Source organism: Triticum aestivum, chromosome 5A, assembly GCF_018294505.1.
Source record: "Triticum aestivum cultivar Chinese Spring chromosome 5A, IWGSC CS RefSeq v2.1, whole genome shotgun sequence".
In the NCBI taxonomy this organism is placed as follows: domain Eukaryota; kingdom Viridiplantae; phylum Streptophyta; class Magnoliopsida; order Poales; family Poaceae; genus Triticum; species Triticum aestivum.
Genome location: NC_057806.1, coordinates 653834606 through 653853506, shown reverse-complemented (window position 1 = coordinate 653853506; position 18901 = coordinate 653834606).

Below are 18901 nucleotides of genomic sequence, written 5' to 3'. Positions count from 1 at the left end.
AACCGTGCCATTGATTACGGCGCTTGGGGGATAAGCAAGTTTTACCAGGCTGGTGGGGACGCATAGTTTCGTCCGCCCATATAAAGGGATAAGGATTCACCTTTTCACCCACGCCTTCTTCCTCCTTTGCTCATCCATTCTCGCACACTCGAGCTCCAGCGCCCAAGTCCGCATTTCCCACCTCAACCTTCTCCAACCATGTCTGGAGCGGGAGGCGGGTGGATGGTCTCCTCCGTCACGGAGGGACACATCAAGAAGCTGAGGAGAGCCGGATACCTGCCCAACGACATCGCGCACCGGCTCCCAGATGAGGGGCAGCTCATCCCCACTCCTAGGCCCCACGAGAGGGTAGTGTTCCTTACCCATTTCCTCCGCGGACTGGGATTCCCTCTCCACCCAATTGTCCGGGGGCTCATGTTCTACTATGGCCTGGATTTCCACGATCTGGCCCCGAACTTCATCCTCAACATCTCGGTGTTTATCTCGTGTGCGAGGCCTTCCTCCGCATCAAGCCCCACTTCGGCTTATGGCTGAAGACCTTCAATGTCAAGCCGAAGGTAGTGAGCGGCTGCCAGGCGGAGTGCGGAGGTGCCATGGTGGGAAAGATGCCCAACGTCACATGGCTCGAGGGCTCCTTCGTGGAGACCATAAAGGGGTGGCAATCGGGGTGGTTCTACATCACCGAGCCGCGTGACCCTGAATGGGCAGCGGCCCCCGAGTTCCGATCTGGCATCCCCACGCGGCTCACCTCCTGGCAAGAGAAGGGCCTGTCCTGGGGTAGTTCGGGAGAGCTGACCGGACTCCAAACATGTATCCAAAACATGGTGAGCAAGAAGTTCAAACTCGTCAACGTAGTCCAGGTCATGCTCATCCGCCGGATCCTCCCGTGTCAACAATGGGCTTTCTCAACTTGTGGGAGTTCGACCTGGCCCAACACCAAACTCTAAACAGGCTCTTCGACACAACACACGAGGATGCCTGGAAGGTGCTATTCAAGGGCGCCGAGGTTCCCCCTCCCACTACCGAGGATCACGGATTCTGCGCGAAGCACCAAGCCAGCGCGGTAAGCTGTTTTACCTCTTACATGATACTCGTTTTTCATAGTTTGACTCTATGCGGGATCTAAGCTCCCATACCTTTGACAGGATTGGCAGGAGACGGCCGGACAGATCGATTGTCCGGCTCCTTTGCCCAAAGGCCCAGCAAACGCCCGCTTGGCGAAGCTGCTGGTTCCGGCACCTTATGTGGTGTCAGAGAAGAAGGCCAAGAAGAGGGCCACGGGAACCCGAAAGAGTTCCCGGCGCCCGGTGGTGTCGGACTCATCGTCCGATGACTCCGAGGCGCACTCCTCCCACGAAGATGAGGAGGAGGAAAAAGAGGCTTCTTCCCCTCCAGCAGGGGGGAGAAAAGAAAAGGAAGGTCACCCCAACTAGGGAGGCCGAAGGGTCCAAGAAGGGAAGGACCCTTCCTCCGGACTACTCCACCAATGCCGCCGACAGCGAAGAGGAGTGGCCGCCCAGGGCCAAGCCCCTGGAGAAGTCGTAAGTATTCGGACACCAGAGTGACTCGTAGCGTTCCTTTATTGCACAGGGCCAAGCCCCTGGAGAAGTCGTAAGTATTCGGACACCGAATATAATCATGCAGTCCGCCCCGAGCCCAAGTCGACATATCGTCGAGTGGTTCCTTGGATTCGTCAAACGTGAATAAATTTTCACTTCCGACCGCTTCCACCCCTCGCCCTACGGACAACGCTGAGGTGTTGTCCCAAATGGTTCCAAACCAAGGGGAGGTGGTCCTAGAGACGCCGTAAGGCGACCTTCCGGACTGCAGGCGAAAAGGGAGCAAGGCTCCCAAGGGCTCCAAGTCCGGCCCTGGGCCGAACACCGCACCGGAACCTTCAGTGGTTCCGGACTCCGGCAGGCGGCCCCCCACTAAGAAGGGCAAGCCTACCACGCCGGTGAACTCCGTCCAACCGGAGGCACCGGATAACTTGCTGGAGGTGCTTAACGGCGCCTCCATCGACGAGGAACACCGCACTATTATGAGTGTGGTGATCCAGAAAGTTCAGTCCTCCAAAAGCGAGCTGACTAAAGCCTGTGCCAGCCTTCTAATAGGCTTTGAGGTATGTAAAAAATATATGAAAATATTACCGCATAGATAGTAGCCCCTGATGCTCTGTTTGGTGTTCAGAAAGAAAAGCCGAATAGAGGATCTAATAATATTTGCAGGAGTCTAACATAATTATGTCGATATGCGTATGTAGGCTTCGCTGCTGGCCTTTGCCGCACTGACTGCGGAGGTTGATGCGCTGAAGCAGAACCTCGAGTGGTCCGAGCAAGAGCTCGGCCTTGCCAAGAAGCAGCTCGAGGAGAGCCAGGGTAAGTAATGCCTTGTCTATATGAGTATGTAAAAAAGATGCAGTTGCAAAAACTGATAGGATCATCGTGGCTATGGCAGGGGCCATGAACGAGGTGGCGACCCTGAAGCAAGCGCTGTCCGAGGCCGAAAACAAAGCGGCCACGGAGCGCACCAAGCGAGGGAAACAGGAAGCCCGGGTGGAGGAGGTGCAGTAAGAGCTCCAGGCTCTCGTGAAAAAACACGAGAGTTTGGAGCTTGACTCGAAGACGCGAGAGTCCGAGCTCGCGGCGGCCCTTGAAAGTGCCAAGTCTGCCAAGGCCGAAGCCCAAAAAGCCCTCCAGGAAATTGAGGCGATGAAGAAGATAGCAGCGGGTAAGGCATTCATTATGCAAAGCAAGCACGTGAAAGTGAATTACTTGTTACTTACCCGAGTCCGGAGCTCTCCAGGAGCATTCGCAGATTTGCCCCGCAGCGTGTCAGATGCCGCCACCTACTACCGGGCCGAGGAAGGGAGCTCGACGGAGAAGGTGTTCTGGTCTCAGTATGCTGAAGCGGGACACCCGGTCCCCTTGAGCGACCAGTTGAAGCAATTAGTTGAGCTCCATAAGGTGGTCGAATAGGCCATGAAGGGTCTTATAGTATGGCTATGGCCTGGACAGGCCATGCCTGGGAGCTACTTTGGGATGGTGAGGTGGCTGGCGGATGCCTGTCCGTGGCTTGAAGTCATCAGGCACTCTGTCTGCATCGAGGGCGCCCGCAGGGCGCTTGCCCGTGTTAAAGTACACTAGGGCAAGATGGATGCTGAGAAGCTGGTGAAGGACGGGCCACCGTAGGGCAAGGAGCATCGCAACCCCGAGATGTACTATGAGGGCGTCCTGAAAGGTGCCCGCCTTGTGGCGGATGAATGTTCCAAGGATGTAATTTTTGAGTGAACTCGCATTTTTGATCCTATACGCTGAAAACTTTTTCATATGCGCTATGCAACGCTTGTTTGAATTTAAAATATTACCTTCTGTATGGCCGTTTATTAAATCTGAGAGATGGCGAGTCGTCGGCTTCTGCCCCCATGCCATGAGTGCTGGGGTGTTCAGGATAAACCTGAGCACTCTTTTTCCCATTCTTGGGTCCTTCGAGGGAGGTGCTCAGCACAACGAACAAGGCAATCGGACTATAATGCGTTATCACTCTCACTTAGCCAGAGAATTCTATAATTTTAAATTTTGGCGAAGCCCCTAGTGTTCGGAAGACCGAGTTCGGGGCGGTATACACGCCTAGGCTGGACAAAGCCGACTCCTCGCCCTAAGCGGCATAAGTCTTTAGGGATCGAAACCTCTCGAATAGCGACCAGCTCTCGCCCTATCATGACAGTCAGTTTTAGCTTTCTCTACTGAGGTGCTTAGCCCAGCTGAACCCAGGCACAATCGCAGTAGTTCTCCCAGTGCTACCTTAGCCTATATAGCGGAACGTAAGGTACCAAAACATGGGAGCCAGGCAAACCCAACTATTGACCAAAGACATGATTCGGAGCTGATGCATATAATGCTATAAGTTCAGAGTGCCGCACTTGTGAAAGTGTTTGGACTTCTCACGCCGTAATATGGGGTGCTTGAGCCCCTGGTGTTTTAGCCGTACCAAAGTGTACGAGTGCTAAATGTCATGAATGAACATATATACATAAAAAGGAATGAATAGAGAATGCAATAATAGACTAAAGCTAAGCATTGTTTATTCAAAAAAGGTGCATTAAAAGCGGAACGATACAAATAGTGTGATAAGCAGGAGGTGGGACTATTTGACATGTCCCCGTCCAGGGGCGGGCTGCAGAATGGTATTTAAGACAGGTATTTTTGCTTGTTTATAGAGACCACCTGGGAATTCCACAGTGTGACGCAGCTTTCTGCCTCCCTGGTTATTGTATCGTGTGTGCGGCAATTGTACTGTCGTATAGGTCTTCTGGAGAGTAAAGTCCTGAAAGTAACAAAAAATGGTAAAATCGACAGCCCCTAGTGCGGTTGAGCCGCGTTTTTGGGGCGTGCCGTGGTCGTGCCCCTCCCCCTGTGCCCATGGTATTTTCAGAGCGTAATTATGTAGGCGTAGCACAAATTTCGCCATTTCGCGAGGGCTGGGGTTGGGGCCGCATTGCTACGCTCGCTCGGAATGTGCCAGGCGGTCTTGTTGTAGGTTACTCCGGGCGCGTTTGACGGTGTCCGGACGTTATATCGCCGGACTGGAGAATTGCCTTGAGAGGCTGCTTTGGACTTCCGCTGCGAGGGCCGCCGTGTGCTCCTCCATTCGGAGAGAGCGCTCGGTGTTTCCATTAACTGTAATGACTCCCCGAGGTCCTGGCATCTTGAGGTTGAGGTATGCATAGTGCAGCACCGCATTGAACTTTGCAAACGCGGTTCGCCCGAGCAGTGCATGGTAGCCACTGCTTGCTTCGGAAATTATCCGGGGATCCGAAGACCACTTCAAGTGTGACTGAGCCTGTGCAATGGGCCTCTACACCTGGTATGACGCCCTTAAAGGTCGTTTTTGTGGGTTTAATCCTTGTGGGATCTATGCCCATTTTGCGCACTGTGTCCTGATAAAGCAGGTTCAGGCTGCTACTGCCGTCCATAAGGACTCGAGTGAGGTGAAATCCGTCAATGATTGGGTCTAGAACCAATGCGGCAAATCCGCCATGGCGGATACTAGTGGGGTGGTCCCTGCGATCGAAAGTGATCGGGCATGAGGACCATGGGTTGAACTTTGGGGCGACTGGCTCCAATGCGTATACGTCCTTTAACGCATGCTTCCGCTCCCTCTGGGGGATGTGGGTTGAGCATATCATGTTCACTGTCCACACTTGTGGGGGGAAACCCTTCTGTCCTCTGTTGTTCGGCGGCTGGGGCTCCTCCTCGTCGTCGCTCTATAGCCCCTTGTCTTTGTTTTCGGCATTTAATTTGCCGGCCAGCTTGAACACCCAACAATCTGTGACGCCCCCGATTTAATCGTACACTAATCATGCACGCAAATGTGTACGATCAAGATCAGGGACTCACGGGAAGATATCACAACACAACTCTACAAATAAAATAAGTCATACAAGCATCATAATACAAGCCAGGGGCCTCGAGGGCTCGAATACAAGTGCTTGATCATAGACGAGTCAGCAGAAGCAACAATATCTGAGTACAGACATAAGTTAAACAAGTTGCCATAAGATGGCTAGCACAAACTGGGATACAGATCGAAAGAGGCGCTGGCCTCCTGCCTGGGATCCTCCTAACTACTCCTGGTCGTCGTCAGCGGGTTGCACGTAGTAGTAGGCACCTCCAGTGTAGTAGGAATCATCGTCGACGGTGGCGTCTGGCTCCAGGGCTCCAGCATCTGGTTGCGACAACCAGAAAGAAAGGAAAGGGGGAAAAGGGGGAAGAAAGCAACCGTGAGTACTCATCCAAAGTACTCGCAAGCAAGGAACTACACTACATATGCATGGGTATATGTGTAAGGAGGCCATATCAGTGGACTAAACTGTAGAATGCCGGAATAAGAGGGGGATAGCTAATCCTGTCGAAGACTACGCTTCTGGCAGCCTCCGTCTTGCAGCATGTAGTAGAGAGTAGATTGAAGTCCTCCAAGTAGCATATCCAAGTAGCAACTCCAAGTAGCATCGCATAGCATAATCCTACCCGGCGATCCTCTCCTTGTCGCGCTGTTAGAGAGCGATCACCGGGTTGTATCTGGCACTTGGAAGGGTGTGTTTTATTAAGTATCCGGTTCTAGTTGTCATAAGGTCAAGATACAACTCCAAGTCGTCCTGTTACCGAAGATCACGGCTATTCGAATAGATTAACTTCCCTGCAGGGGTGCACCACATAGCCCAACACGCTCGATCCCATTTGGTCGGACACACTTTCCTGGGTCATGCCCGGCCTCGGAAGATCAACACGTCGCAGCCCCACCTAGGCTCAATGGAGAGGCCAGCACGCCGGTCTAAACCTAAGCGCGCAGGGGTCTGGGCCCATCGCCCTGAGCACACCTGCACGTTGCGTACGCGGCCGGTGAGCAGACCTAGCAACCTCCATTACAAAGGAAGTTGCGTTAACGCAGTCCAACCCGGCGCGCGCCGCTCAGTCGCTGACATCACGAAGTGCTTCGGCTGATACCACGACGTCGGGATACCCATAACTACTCCCGCGTAGATGGTTAGTGCGTATAGGCCAGTAGCCAGACTCAGATCAAATACCAAGATCTTGTTAAGCGTGTTAAGTATCCGCGAATGCCGAACAAGGCCAGGCCCACCTGTCTCCTAGGTGGTCTCAACCTGCCCTGTCGCTCCGCCACAAAGTAACAGTCAGGGGCCGTCGGGAACTCAGGCCCACCACTACCTGGATGGAGCCACCTGCCCTTTCAGCCCCCAACTCCGAACAGTATCAGAGGTAATGTAACAGTGTAAAGTATATAGTATATGCCCGTGATCACCTCCCGAAGTGATCACAGCCCAGTAGTATAGCATGGCAGACGGACAAGAGTGTAGGGCCACTGATGGAACACTAGCATCCTATACTAAGCATTTAGGATTGCGGGTAAGGTATCAATGACCGTAGCAGCAATGACAGGCTATGCATCAGAATAGGATTAACGGAAAGCAGTAACATGCTACACTACTCTAATGCAAGCAGTATAGAGAAGAGTAGGCGATATCTGGTGATCAAAGGGGGGGCTTGCCTGGTTGCTCTGGCAAGAGAGAGGGGTCGTCAACACCGTAGTCGATCACAGGGGGTACCGGCAGCGGCCTCGGGGTCTACCGGAAAATGTAACGGAGGGGGAACATAATAAATAACAGAGCAATCAAATCATAACATGACAAATGTGGTGCTAGAGGTGATCTAACGCAGGGATAGGTGATACCGGTGAAGGGGGAAAACATCCGGGAAAATATCCCCGGTGTTTCGTGTTTTCGGGCAGATGTACCGGAGGGGAAAAGTTGCGTGTTTGATATGTTAGGGGTGTGTGGTGGACGAACGGGCTACGTATCCGGGTTCGTCTCGTCGTTCTGAGCAACTTTCATGTTGAAAATATTTTAATCCGAGTTACGGATTAAAAGATATGATTTTTTTAAAGATTTTATTAATTTCTGGAATTTAATCAATTAATTATTTAATTCGAAAAATGGAATTATGACGTTAGCATGATGCCATGCTGACGTCAGCAGTCAACAGGGATGACTAGGTCAACCCTGACATGTGGTCCCGTTCGTCATACTCTGTTAACTAATTATCTTAGTTAAGTTTAATTAACAGTAGTTAATTAGGTTAATTAGTCATTAGGTTTAAATAATCAGGATTAATTAAATTAATTATTTACTTAATTAATTAATTAATTAATTTTATTCATTATTATTATTATTAATTATATTTATCTAAATTCCTTTTCCCTTTTCTTTTATTTTAAAAAAAACGTCCTAGGGGTGGGGCCCTGTGCCCACCAGTCAGTGGCCCAGGCGGTGGCCCCGGGCGGCCACGTCGGCAGCCGGCGTTGGGGGCTCCGGTGGGCGTCCGCGGCGGAGGGGGCGCCGAACTTCGCCGGAATCGTCGCCCGGCGGCCAAAAGGGGTCGCGGGTGGGTGCGTTCAAATGGGGAGAGGACGCCGCGTCCATTGGTGGCAAGGCCACGGCCGGACTCGGCCGGAAACGGCGCCGGCGAGCGGCGGAGGCGGCGGGGCGGTTCGGGTCTTCGTCGACAGCGCGCTACGGGGGGGCCGGGGGGGGGGGGGGTTGCGCGGCGCGCTGAGCACCACGGGCTCGGCCCCGTGACCATTTGGTCACCGGGGGGGGGGGCGCCGGCGACGAGATCCACGACGCGGGGGCGTTCGGGTGCGGCGGCTCGCCGGGGCCGAGGCTCAGGCGAGGAGAAGGGAGAGGGAGGGCCGGTGCGCGGGGGGGCGGCCGGAGCCGGCGAGGGGGGGGGGGCGCGGTGGTGGCGCTCGGGAGGGGGACGAGGGGAGAGAGGGGATCCACGGGGGGGGGGGGGGAGAGCTCACGGGGGGGCGCAGGGTCTCTGAGGCGTGCTCGGAGACGGTCGGGGGCGACCGGTGAGGAGGAGGGCGGGGAGGCGGCCGTCCGGCGTCGTGGATCCGGTGAGGTGGGGTGGGGGTCGGGGACGGCCCGAGGCGACGAGGGGCCTTGCGCCCTGCGCGGCCGGTCGGGGAGGAGGGGACGAGGTGAGGTCGGGGCGGCGGGTCGGTCGCCGGCGTCGGGGGCGACGGGATCGGGCGGAGCCGATCCAGATCGGCGCGGGGAGGGAGGAGGAGGGGATCGGGGGGCGAATGGGTGCGGCTAGGGTTTGCCGATCGGGGGAGGGGGGATATGGGAGTGAGGGGGTGGGCCGGGCCAGGGGGCTGGCCGGCTGGGCCAGGTGGGCTTGGCCCAGTTGGGCCAGGGGGGGGGTTTCCCTTTTTCTCCTTTTGTTTTATTTTTCTTTTCTTATTTTCTTTTCTGTTTTATTTCTTTTAAAAGTATTTAGGCGTTTTATAAAAATGTGTTTACTTCACCATAATTACTGATGCAATAATTGACATAGCCCGGACATTTTTATTTTATCATTTGAAAACTTTTGTCGTTTGACTTATCTTGGATTTAAATTTGAATCGTTTTTGAACTAACTCGAGTTTATCAACAGTAACCGAGGCGACGTGGCATCCTTAGTAGAGGGTTACTGTAGTTTAATTACCCGGGCGTCACAAATCTCCTCCACTACAAGAAATCTCGTCCCGAGATTTAAGAGGGGGACTAGGGGGAAAGGTCTGGTTACGAAATCCTAACGAATCTTCTCGTCTTTGGTTGCTCTTCTCGAAGAGGTCGATCCATTACATTGATGTCTTCAGTTCTCTGCTTCAGGTCAAAATGATGAAGTCGTCATCCTTTCTTCGGGATCTTCATCGTACTTACGAAAAGGATATGGGGGAAGACTCGGGAAGGGCGGGCCTTACCATGTTGACTATCTGGTACATAACTCAGGGAATGGGGTAGGAAGTAACTCTCGAATTGAACTTAAGAAAATATCGAGAGTAAAGTAAGAAGGTACCATGAGAAGTTTCAAACGGATAGGCCATTGTTCGATGTCTGAAACAACATGCGAAAGGGGTCCAGAGCAATGAGATTGAGTATTGCGTCTGCTACCAAAATAGATCACTTGGGACGGTGGCCCGTGAATTACATACGAGGCCGCACGCGAGGAACAACCTTGGGAAGAGGGGGTGCAGGAGAGTCAGGTTTCGATCCTGTGGAACTGTGGGTTATGGGCCCACCATGTGGTTGAAAGTAGGAAGGGGCCGACATTTTGCACGGTCATGATAGTAAGGCGTGTCAAAGGGTAGCCTGTCAGATATGTCGGCAACAACATCGATACCAAGGGCGAGGGACGAAGAGAACCATTTCCTGCTCGTTGAACGAGGCGGACCAATAGGCAAAGTTCTCGTCCATCGGTGGCTACCGGAATGTCATCAAAATAGTAACAGGGTTACACCAGACAAGATGGTACACCGAGGTGTTTACATGAGCAGGGATATTACTGCTTATATTATATAGATCACAAGAAGGTTTAAACAAACCAATGGAAAGGAAAAGTGATTATTATGTTCAAACAGAACAATGGAAAGGAAAATGTGTTTAAACACATCTTTCAGGGGTAAATCCTTCCCAAGGACAAGCAGAGCATGATATCCATGATAGGATATAACATAGAAAACCCTTCAGGAAAGGGGAGAGAAATATCATGACATTACCCATACAACGGTGTTAGGATAAATGATAAATAAAATTTAGCATCGTGCTTCAAATGTTCCTGTTGAAAATTGGAGTACCATTGACATGCTTCGAGATAGCCTTGACATGGTCTTTGTGTGAAGATTAGACTTTGGAAACATGAAGGATCCATCAGGAATAACTAGTAGAATAAGTCTTACAATTTCCTCATGGATGAATGGATAACCGTGCTGAAAAGGAATCTATAATGATAGGTCCTCCAGCCGGGGGGGGGGGTGCTAGGCATGACATCATGTTACCGGGTCATCAAAGGATCAATATCATAACTCTTGGAAAGTTGTCCTAACCATCATATCTGACGGAGATTCGGGTATGATTGGTGTCAGGATACCTCAGGCTCAGGATGCTTGAGAAGAAAGGTGCAACACCAATTGACGGGATGACACTGTAAGATCCTCAGGAAATGAACTATGAAGTGACTTCCATTAACAAGAGTTCATCATTAACCCAAGGAGAGGACAAGGAGGTGTCTGGTGAACTCAACGGCAATTCGCCGAGATTCCCAAAAGATGGATTTCCACCATTAAGTGAACAAGGAGATAACATTTTCCAGATCAAATGATATAAGGAAGTATGCTCGAGGAAAACATACACAATTAAACATTGGTTGAAAGGTGCGCCCGAAATATGGGTTGGGTTGCACGACCAATGTCAGAATGGTGATTCAATAGTCAATAGCCTAAGAATGAACTTTCAACCATTAACTTCAAAAAACTAGGGTTGCTAGAAGGAAAGAATCCAAACAACACCGTTCACTTGTTGGAATTAACACGGGGACCAAGAAAGAATGGTGACGGTGAGAAGTATTTCTATGTCAAGAATTCTCAAGAGGTGGAACAAATCTCAGAACATTCTTGACATAAAGGATGGTAATGCTCCAAGGTAAAGAAGAACAATTGCTGGATAGCAAGGAACTGAAGGTATAACACCAAACATGAACAAGCTTGTGTTGGTGGGAGGGCAATAAAGTGGTCGACGATAATACAACTCATCGAGGGCAAGGATGGTATTTCTCATCATGAATTCAATTGATATCCTGGATGAGCTCAGAATGTTGATGATCACGACACCTTTGTCGCGAGAGTTCATGAAGATGTAATCGATCGGTAACGATATCAAGTCAAGTAATGATGAAGCAAGAGGTTATTGGAACCATAGGTACGACACAAACTTGAAATCAAGATTGTTGTTCAAGGCGAACTGATATGACGAGGAAGATCGACGTAAGCTTAGCTCATTGTCAAAAGTTGTGCTTCGGGATTAAGGACCAGGTAGCACGGTTAAAATTTAGCATGGTAATGATATGACCGATCAGGCTAGGAATGACATGATCGGGTACAAACTCGTAAGTAAAGAATATTAGTAGGAGTTGTTGAACCGTAATGCGGACTCGGTTCAGTTATCGGTGTCTTTGAGTGTTTAATAACTCAGAGCCCATGAAAAATTGTAATCAGTGAGTATGTAGTACTTGATGAAGAACTCATAGGAAGTTATGCAGTTCCAAGATAATCTCGAGATACCATGGGGTAATACTCGACGACAGATCAAAGTAGAGGTTGTACCGGGGTATTGATCCCCAGAAGACAAGTGCTTACACTTGCATCGAAAATGGTATTTAAAGGAGAACATGGTCGAAACCACGATTGTAAAAGGCCATACCCCAGATATAAGATGAACTTATATCAAGGGAATAATTAATTTTAAAAGAAGCTTCGATGAGAAGATGTACATCAGGTCCATGGGCATGAACACAAAGTTCAAGGTCGACTCCCACTTCTCCAATGCATAACCTTTCATCCACTTCCCGCGTTCGATTAAGTTGCAGTGTTGAAATTTTATCTGGCGAAGCACCAGAAGAGTATGACTCGTGAAAACTTTCGGATTCACACGGTCTAGAGAAGGCATATGTTCAACCCATAGGGGCTTCTTAGAAACATATACCACAAGTTTCAAGAGTAAATAACACAAGCCCGAAAGTAGAGCATGGTTGGCCAAGCAGAGGATACAACTTAACAAAGGCATTATGTATCAGGAGAAGAACTCACAAAGTGATCAAATGTGAAGGACACTGTCGGATAACAATCCAACAAAGGACTTGATGGTCCACAAAGGATCTGATACGAGTATCGGTACTCAACTAGAGGAAGAAGAATGCAAGGAGATCAGATTATAGAAACAACTGACTAACTCAATTGTCAAATGCAAAGGAATTATGATTTCCAAATCAGGGGATCAGAAGCAATGCTCTGATTAGGGATGGATAAGTTGAATAGCCTTAGGGTACAATCAACGACAATTGGATTGGTCGAGAACCAATTCCAGTTAAAAGAATGGAAGCTCAGCCGGAAAGGTAATTTATAAGGATCAATGATGATTGCGTGTATTCGCAACATATTGAGTCAACAGACTCAAAATGATAATGACAAGGAATGTCAATAAGATTTCTATACTTATGGGATTAATCATAATGAAATCAAACAAGAAATTCCAGAGCAATAGGTTGCTGAGGTTTTTCGGAATATCGGGTGGTATTCCGAAGACTTTTGTGTAACACATGAACAACTGGGGGATGAGCGGATACTCGATAAGTGCGAGAATTTATTTGAAGGGGGTATTCATGTGGCAAAGAACTGCTAGGCAGTAGGCACAAAGTATTCTCGGAACAATAGAGAAAACTTCGGGGTATCTTGTAATAACAAGATCAATGGGGGATGATCATATGAATGGCAAGTGTAAGTAGTCATCCATACGGATTTATCGGTGGTCAGGAATAGCAAAAGTGATGGGCACAAAGTCTCGAGAGAACATCAGAGAGTATCTTCGGAATCTTCTGATGTAGCAGGCGATCCTCTGCAGTAAGGGGCTCTCCGGGTGGATCCGATCACGAGATCCTAATCTTAGAGTTAGCAAATTCATTTAACCCGAATAGTAGAGAGATCAGAGTCCCAGAGTATAGGTCGAGGAGTAAAAGATCCTACTACCACCCGATGGCGACGTGGGCCCATGGGCCACACAGCCATGTTAGTAAAAGTTTTTCAACGAATAGACTCGACTTCGGCCAAGGAGTGTGGAAGGGGGATTCCTACAGGCAGTCGGCTCTGATACCAACTTGTGACGCCCCTGATTTAATCATACACTAATCATGCACGCAAATGTGTACGATCAAGATCAGGGACTCACGGGAAGATATCACAACACAACTCTACAAATAAAATAAGTCATACAAGCATCATAATACATGCCAGGGGCCTCGAGGGCTCGAATACAAGTGCTCGCTCATAGACGAGTCAGCGGAAGCAACAATATCTGAGTACAGACATAAGTTAAACAAGTTGCCATAAGATGGCTAGCACAAACTGGGATACAGATCGAAAGAGGCGCAGGCCTCCTGCCTGGGATCCTCCTAACTACTCCTGGTCGTCGTCAGCGGGCTGCACGTACTAGTAGGCACCTCCAGTGTAGTAGGAATCATAGTCGACAGTGGCGTCTGGCTCCAGGGCTCCAGCATCTGGTTGCGACAACCAGAAAGAAAGGAAAGGGGGAAAAGGGGGAAGAAAGCAACCGTGAGTACTCATCCAAAGTACTCGCAAGCAAGGAACTACACTACATATGCATGGGTATATGTGTAAGGAGGCCATATCAGTGGACTGAACTGCAGAATGCCGGAATAAGAGGGGGATAGCTAATCCTGTCGAAGACTACGCTTCTGGCAGCCTCCGTCTTGCAGCATGTAGTAGAGAGTAGATTGAAGTCCTCCAAGTAGCATCTCCAAGTAGCAACTCCAACTAGCATCGCATAGCATAATCCTACCCGGCGATCCTCTCCTCGTCGCCCTGTTAGAGAGCGATCACCGGGTTGTATCTGGCACTTGGAAAGGTGTGTTTTATTAAGTATCCGGTTCTAGTTGTCATAAGGTCAAGGTACAACTCCAAGTCGTCCTGTTACCGAAGATCACGGCTATTCGAATAGATTAACTTCCCTGCAGGGGTGCACCACATAGCCCAACACGCTCGATCCCATTTGGCCGGACACACTTTCCTGGGTCATGCCCGGCCTCGGAAGATCAACACGTCGCAGCCCCACCTAGGCTCAATGGAGAGGCCAGCACGCCGGTCTAAACCTAAGCGCGCAGGGGTCTGGGCCCATCGCCCTGAGCACACCTGCATGTTGCGTACGCGGCCGGTGAGCAGACCTAGCAACCTCCATTACAAAGGAAGTTGCGTTAACGCAGTCCAACCCGGCGCGCGCCGCTCAGTCGCTGACGTCACGAAGTGCTTCGGCTGATACCGCGACGTCGGGATACCCATAACTACTCCCGCGTAGATGGTTAGTGCGTATAGGCCAGTAGCCAGACTCAGATCAAATACCAAGATCTCGTTAAGCGTGTTAAGTATCCGCGAATGCCGAACAAGGCCAGGCCCACCTGTCTCCTAGGTGGTCTCAACCTGCCCTGTCGCTCCGCCACAAAGTAACAGTCGGGGGCCGTCGGGAACTCAGGCCCACCACTACCTGGATGGAGCCACCTGCCCTTTCAGCCCCCAACTCCAAATAGTATCACAGGTAATGTAACAGTGTAAAGTATATAGTGTATGCCCGTGATCACCTCCCGAAGTGATCACAGCCCAGTAGTATAGCATGGCAGACGGACAAGAGTGTAGGGCCACTGATGGAACACTAGCATCCTATACTAAGCATTTAGGATTGCGGGTAAGGTATCAATGACTGTAGCAGCAATGACAGGCTATGCATCAGAATAGGATTAACGGAAAGCAGCAACATGCTACACTACTCTAATGCAAGCAGTATAGAGAAGAGTAGGCGATATCTGGTGATCAAAGGGGGGGCTTGCCTGGTTGCTCTGGCAAGAGAGAGGGGTCGTCAACATCGTAGTCGATCACAGGGGGTACCGGCAGCGGCCTCGCGGTCTACCGGAAAAAGTAACGGAGGGGGAACATAATAAATAACAGAGCAATCAAATCATAACATGACAAACGTGGTGCTAGAGGTGATCTAACGCAGGGATAGGTGATACCGGTGAAGGGGGAAAACATCCGGGAAAATATCCCCGGTGTTTCGTGTTTTCGGGCAGATGTACCGGAGGGGAAAAGTTGCGTGTTTGATATGTTAGGGGTGTGTGGTGGACGAACGGGCTACGTATCCGGGTTCGTCTCGTCGTTCTGAGCAACTTTCATGTTGAAAATATTTTAATCCGAGTTACGGATTAAAAGATATGATTTTTTTAAAGATTTTATTAATTTCTGGAATTTAATCAATTAATTATTTAATTCGAAAAATGGAATTATGACGTCAGCATGATGCCATGCTGACGTCAGCAGTCAACAGGGTTGACTAGGTCAACCCTGACATGTGGGTCCCGTTCATCATACTCTGTTAACTAATTATCTTAGTTAAGTTTAATTAACAGTAGTTAATTAGGTTAATTAGTCATTAGGTTTAAATAATCAGGATTAATTAAATTAATTATTTACTTAATTAATTAATTAATTTTATTCATTATTATTTTTATTAATTATATTTATCTAAATTCCTTTTCCCTTTTCTTTTATTTTAAAAAAAACGTCCTGGGGGTGGGGCCCTGTGCCCACCAGTCAGTGGCCCAGGCGGTGGCCCCGGGCGGCCACGTCGGCAGCCGGCGTTGGGGGCTCCGGTGGGCGTCCGTGGCGGAGGGGGCGCCGGACTTCGCCGGAATCGTCGCCCGGCGGCCAAAAGGGGCCGCGGGTGGGTGCGTTCGAATGGGGTGAGGTCGGGGCGGCTGGTCGGTCGCCGGCGTCGGGGGCGACGGGATCGGGTGGAGCCGATCCAGATCGGCGCGGGGAGGGAGGAGGAGGGGATCGGGGGGGCGAATGGGTGCGGCTAGGGTTTGCCGACCGAGGGAGGGGGGATATGGGAGTGAGGGGGTGGGCCGGGCCAGGGGGCTGGCCGGCTGGGCCAGGTGGGCTTGGCCCAGTTGGGCCAGGGGGGGGGGTTTCCCTTTTTCTCCTTTTGTTTTATTTTTCTTTTCTTATTTTCTTTTCTGTTTTATTTCTTTTAAAAGTATTTAGGCGTTTTATAAAAATGTGTTTACTTCACCATAATTACTGATGCAATAATTGACATAGCCCGGACATTTTTATTTTATCATTTGAAAACTTTTGTCGTTTGACTTATCTTGGATTTAAATTTGAATCGTTTTTGAACTAACTCGAGTTTATCAACAGTAACCGAGGCGACGTGGCATCCTTAGTAGAGGGTTACTGTAGTTTAATTACCCGGGCGTCACACAATCCCTGTTGGTGTGGTTGGCTGGCTTGTCGGGGGTGCCATGTATCTGACACGAGCGATCGAGTATATGGTCCAAATTGGACAGGCCCGGAGTGCTTCTTTTGAATGGCTTTTTCTGCTGACCGGGCTTAGAGCCTCTGAATCCGGCATTAACTGTCGTGTCCTCCGTATTGTCGCTGTTAATGCGGCGCTTGTGCTTGTTGCAACGTGACCTGCCATTGCTGTCCTTGGTATCCGAATTACCAGGGCTCTTTGAAATGTTATTGCTGCGAGCCAGCCAACTGTCTTCTCTCGCGCAAAAGCGGGTCATGAGTGTCGTGAGGGCTTCCATGGATTTCGGCTTTTCCTGTCCAAGGTGCCAGGCAAGCCACTTGTCGCGGATGTTATGCTTGTAAGCCGCTAGGGCATCTGCATCCGGACAGTCGACGATTTGATTTTTCTTGGTTAGGAACCGTGTCCAAAATTGTCTGGCCAATTCCTCTGGCTGCTGAATTATGTGGCTCAGATCGTCGGCGTCTGGTGGTCGCACATAGGTGCCCTGGAAGTTGTCGAGGAATGCGGCTTCCAGGTCTTCCCAACACCCAATGGATTCTGCTGGCTAGCTGTTGAGCCAATGCCGAGCTGGTCCTTTAAGTTTGAGTGGGAGATATTTGATGGCGTGTAGATCGTCGCCACGGGCCATGTGGATATGAAGGAGATAGTCCTCAATCCATACCGCAGGATCTGTCATACCATCGTATGATTCAATATTCACGGGTTTGAAACCCTCTGGGATTTGATGATCCATTACTTCATCTGTGAAGCATAGCGGGTGTGCGGCGCCTCTGTACAGGGCTATATCACGACGCAGCTCAAATGAGTTTTGTCTATTGTGTTCGGCCTGGCCGGATTTACTTTTACTGTATCCGGCGTGACGGCTATCGTCTCGTGTCGTGGGGCGCCCACGCGATCCGTAGATCGATCTTATTTGCCTTGCTTTGTCCTCCAATATATCTCGCATGTCTAATGCATTTCCCCGTGCCTTGGTGTTTTTTGAGTGACGCCGGGGTGCGGCTTGAACTATGGGCCGAGAGGCCTCTCTGTCGCGGCCACGAGGTGGCCGATCAGCCGCTAGGGATGTGGGTTTAGATGCTTCCTCCTCTAATCGGGGTAGCAACCTGTGCTTTGGGTAGCTCTTGGAGGGGCGTTCGAGTTCGTATTCCTCGGCCGCAAGGACTTCAGTCCATCTATCGACTAGAAAGTCTTGATCAGCTCTAAGCTGCTGCTGCTTTTTCTTAAGGCTACTTGTTGTAGCCATAAGCCTGCGCTGGAAGCGCTCTTGCTCGACAGGATCCTCAGGCACGACAAATTCGTCGTCGTTGAGGCTTGCCTCGTCTTCAGAGGGAGGCATGTAATTATCATCCTCTACCTCTCTATCTGCCGCTCTCTCGGGGGGGGGGGGCTGGCTTCTCCATCCTCCTGCGCTGAATGGAGGGAGTTGTCTTCGGCACTGTCCAGGGCGTTATTATCTCCTGTGCCGATATCACCGTTTTTTGCTTTTGGCGGGACTTAGAGTGGCGCCGCTGACGCTGACGCTTAGGTTGCTTCTTCGAGGGGTCATCCCCCGCTGTTCCGTCGCCATTTCCCTCATATAACGAGGTGGCTTTCCAGTGCCTTATAGGCACTGGTTCCTGTTCGTCTCCTGCATCGTCATCCATATCGTCGATGTCTTCGGAGTCCAAGTCGAGCATGTCGGTCAAGTCATCGATAGTGGTTATGAAGTGGGTGGTGGGTGGGCGTCGAATTTCTTCGTCGTCCGCATCCCAATCCTGCCGGTCATAATCCGGCCAGGACTCTCCTGACAAAGAGAGAGACCTTAGTGAATTCAGTATGTCGCCGAAGGGCGAGTGCTGAAAGATATCCGCGGCAGTGAACTCCATGATCGGCACCCAATCAGATTCGATTGGCAGGGGCGCGGATGGTTCAGAGTTCGGAGGAGAGTCCGGTGATGTGGAGTCACGGGCCTCACGAAGGATAAGGTTGGTGTTCGGCTCGATCGCCGTTGAGGCTGCAGCCTCTGCGGCGGGGTCTAGCCACCCGCCCTCGGTCGGCGCAGTTGGCTCCGAATTAAAGGTCGGAGCAGATGCGGGTGCGGCCTCCAGGACACTGTTCGGCGGCAGAGCTAAATCATGCCCATCGTGACAGCGCGACGCACTCGGCAAGGGCTCGAATCCGTCGAAGATCAAGTCTCCGCGGATATCGGCCGTGTAGTTTAAGCTTCCAAACCTGACCTTATGGCCAGGGGTGTAGCTTTCAATCTGCTCCAGATGGCCAAGCGAATTGGCCCGCGGTGCAAAGCCGCCAAATACAAAAATCTGTCCAGGGAGAAAAGTCTCACCCTGGACTGCATCGCTGACGATGATCGAAGGAGCCATCAAGCCTGTTGATGACGATACAGAGGAACTCTCAATGAAA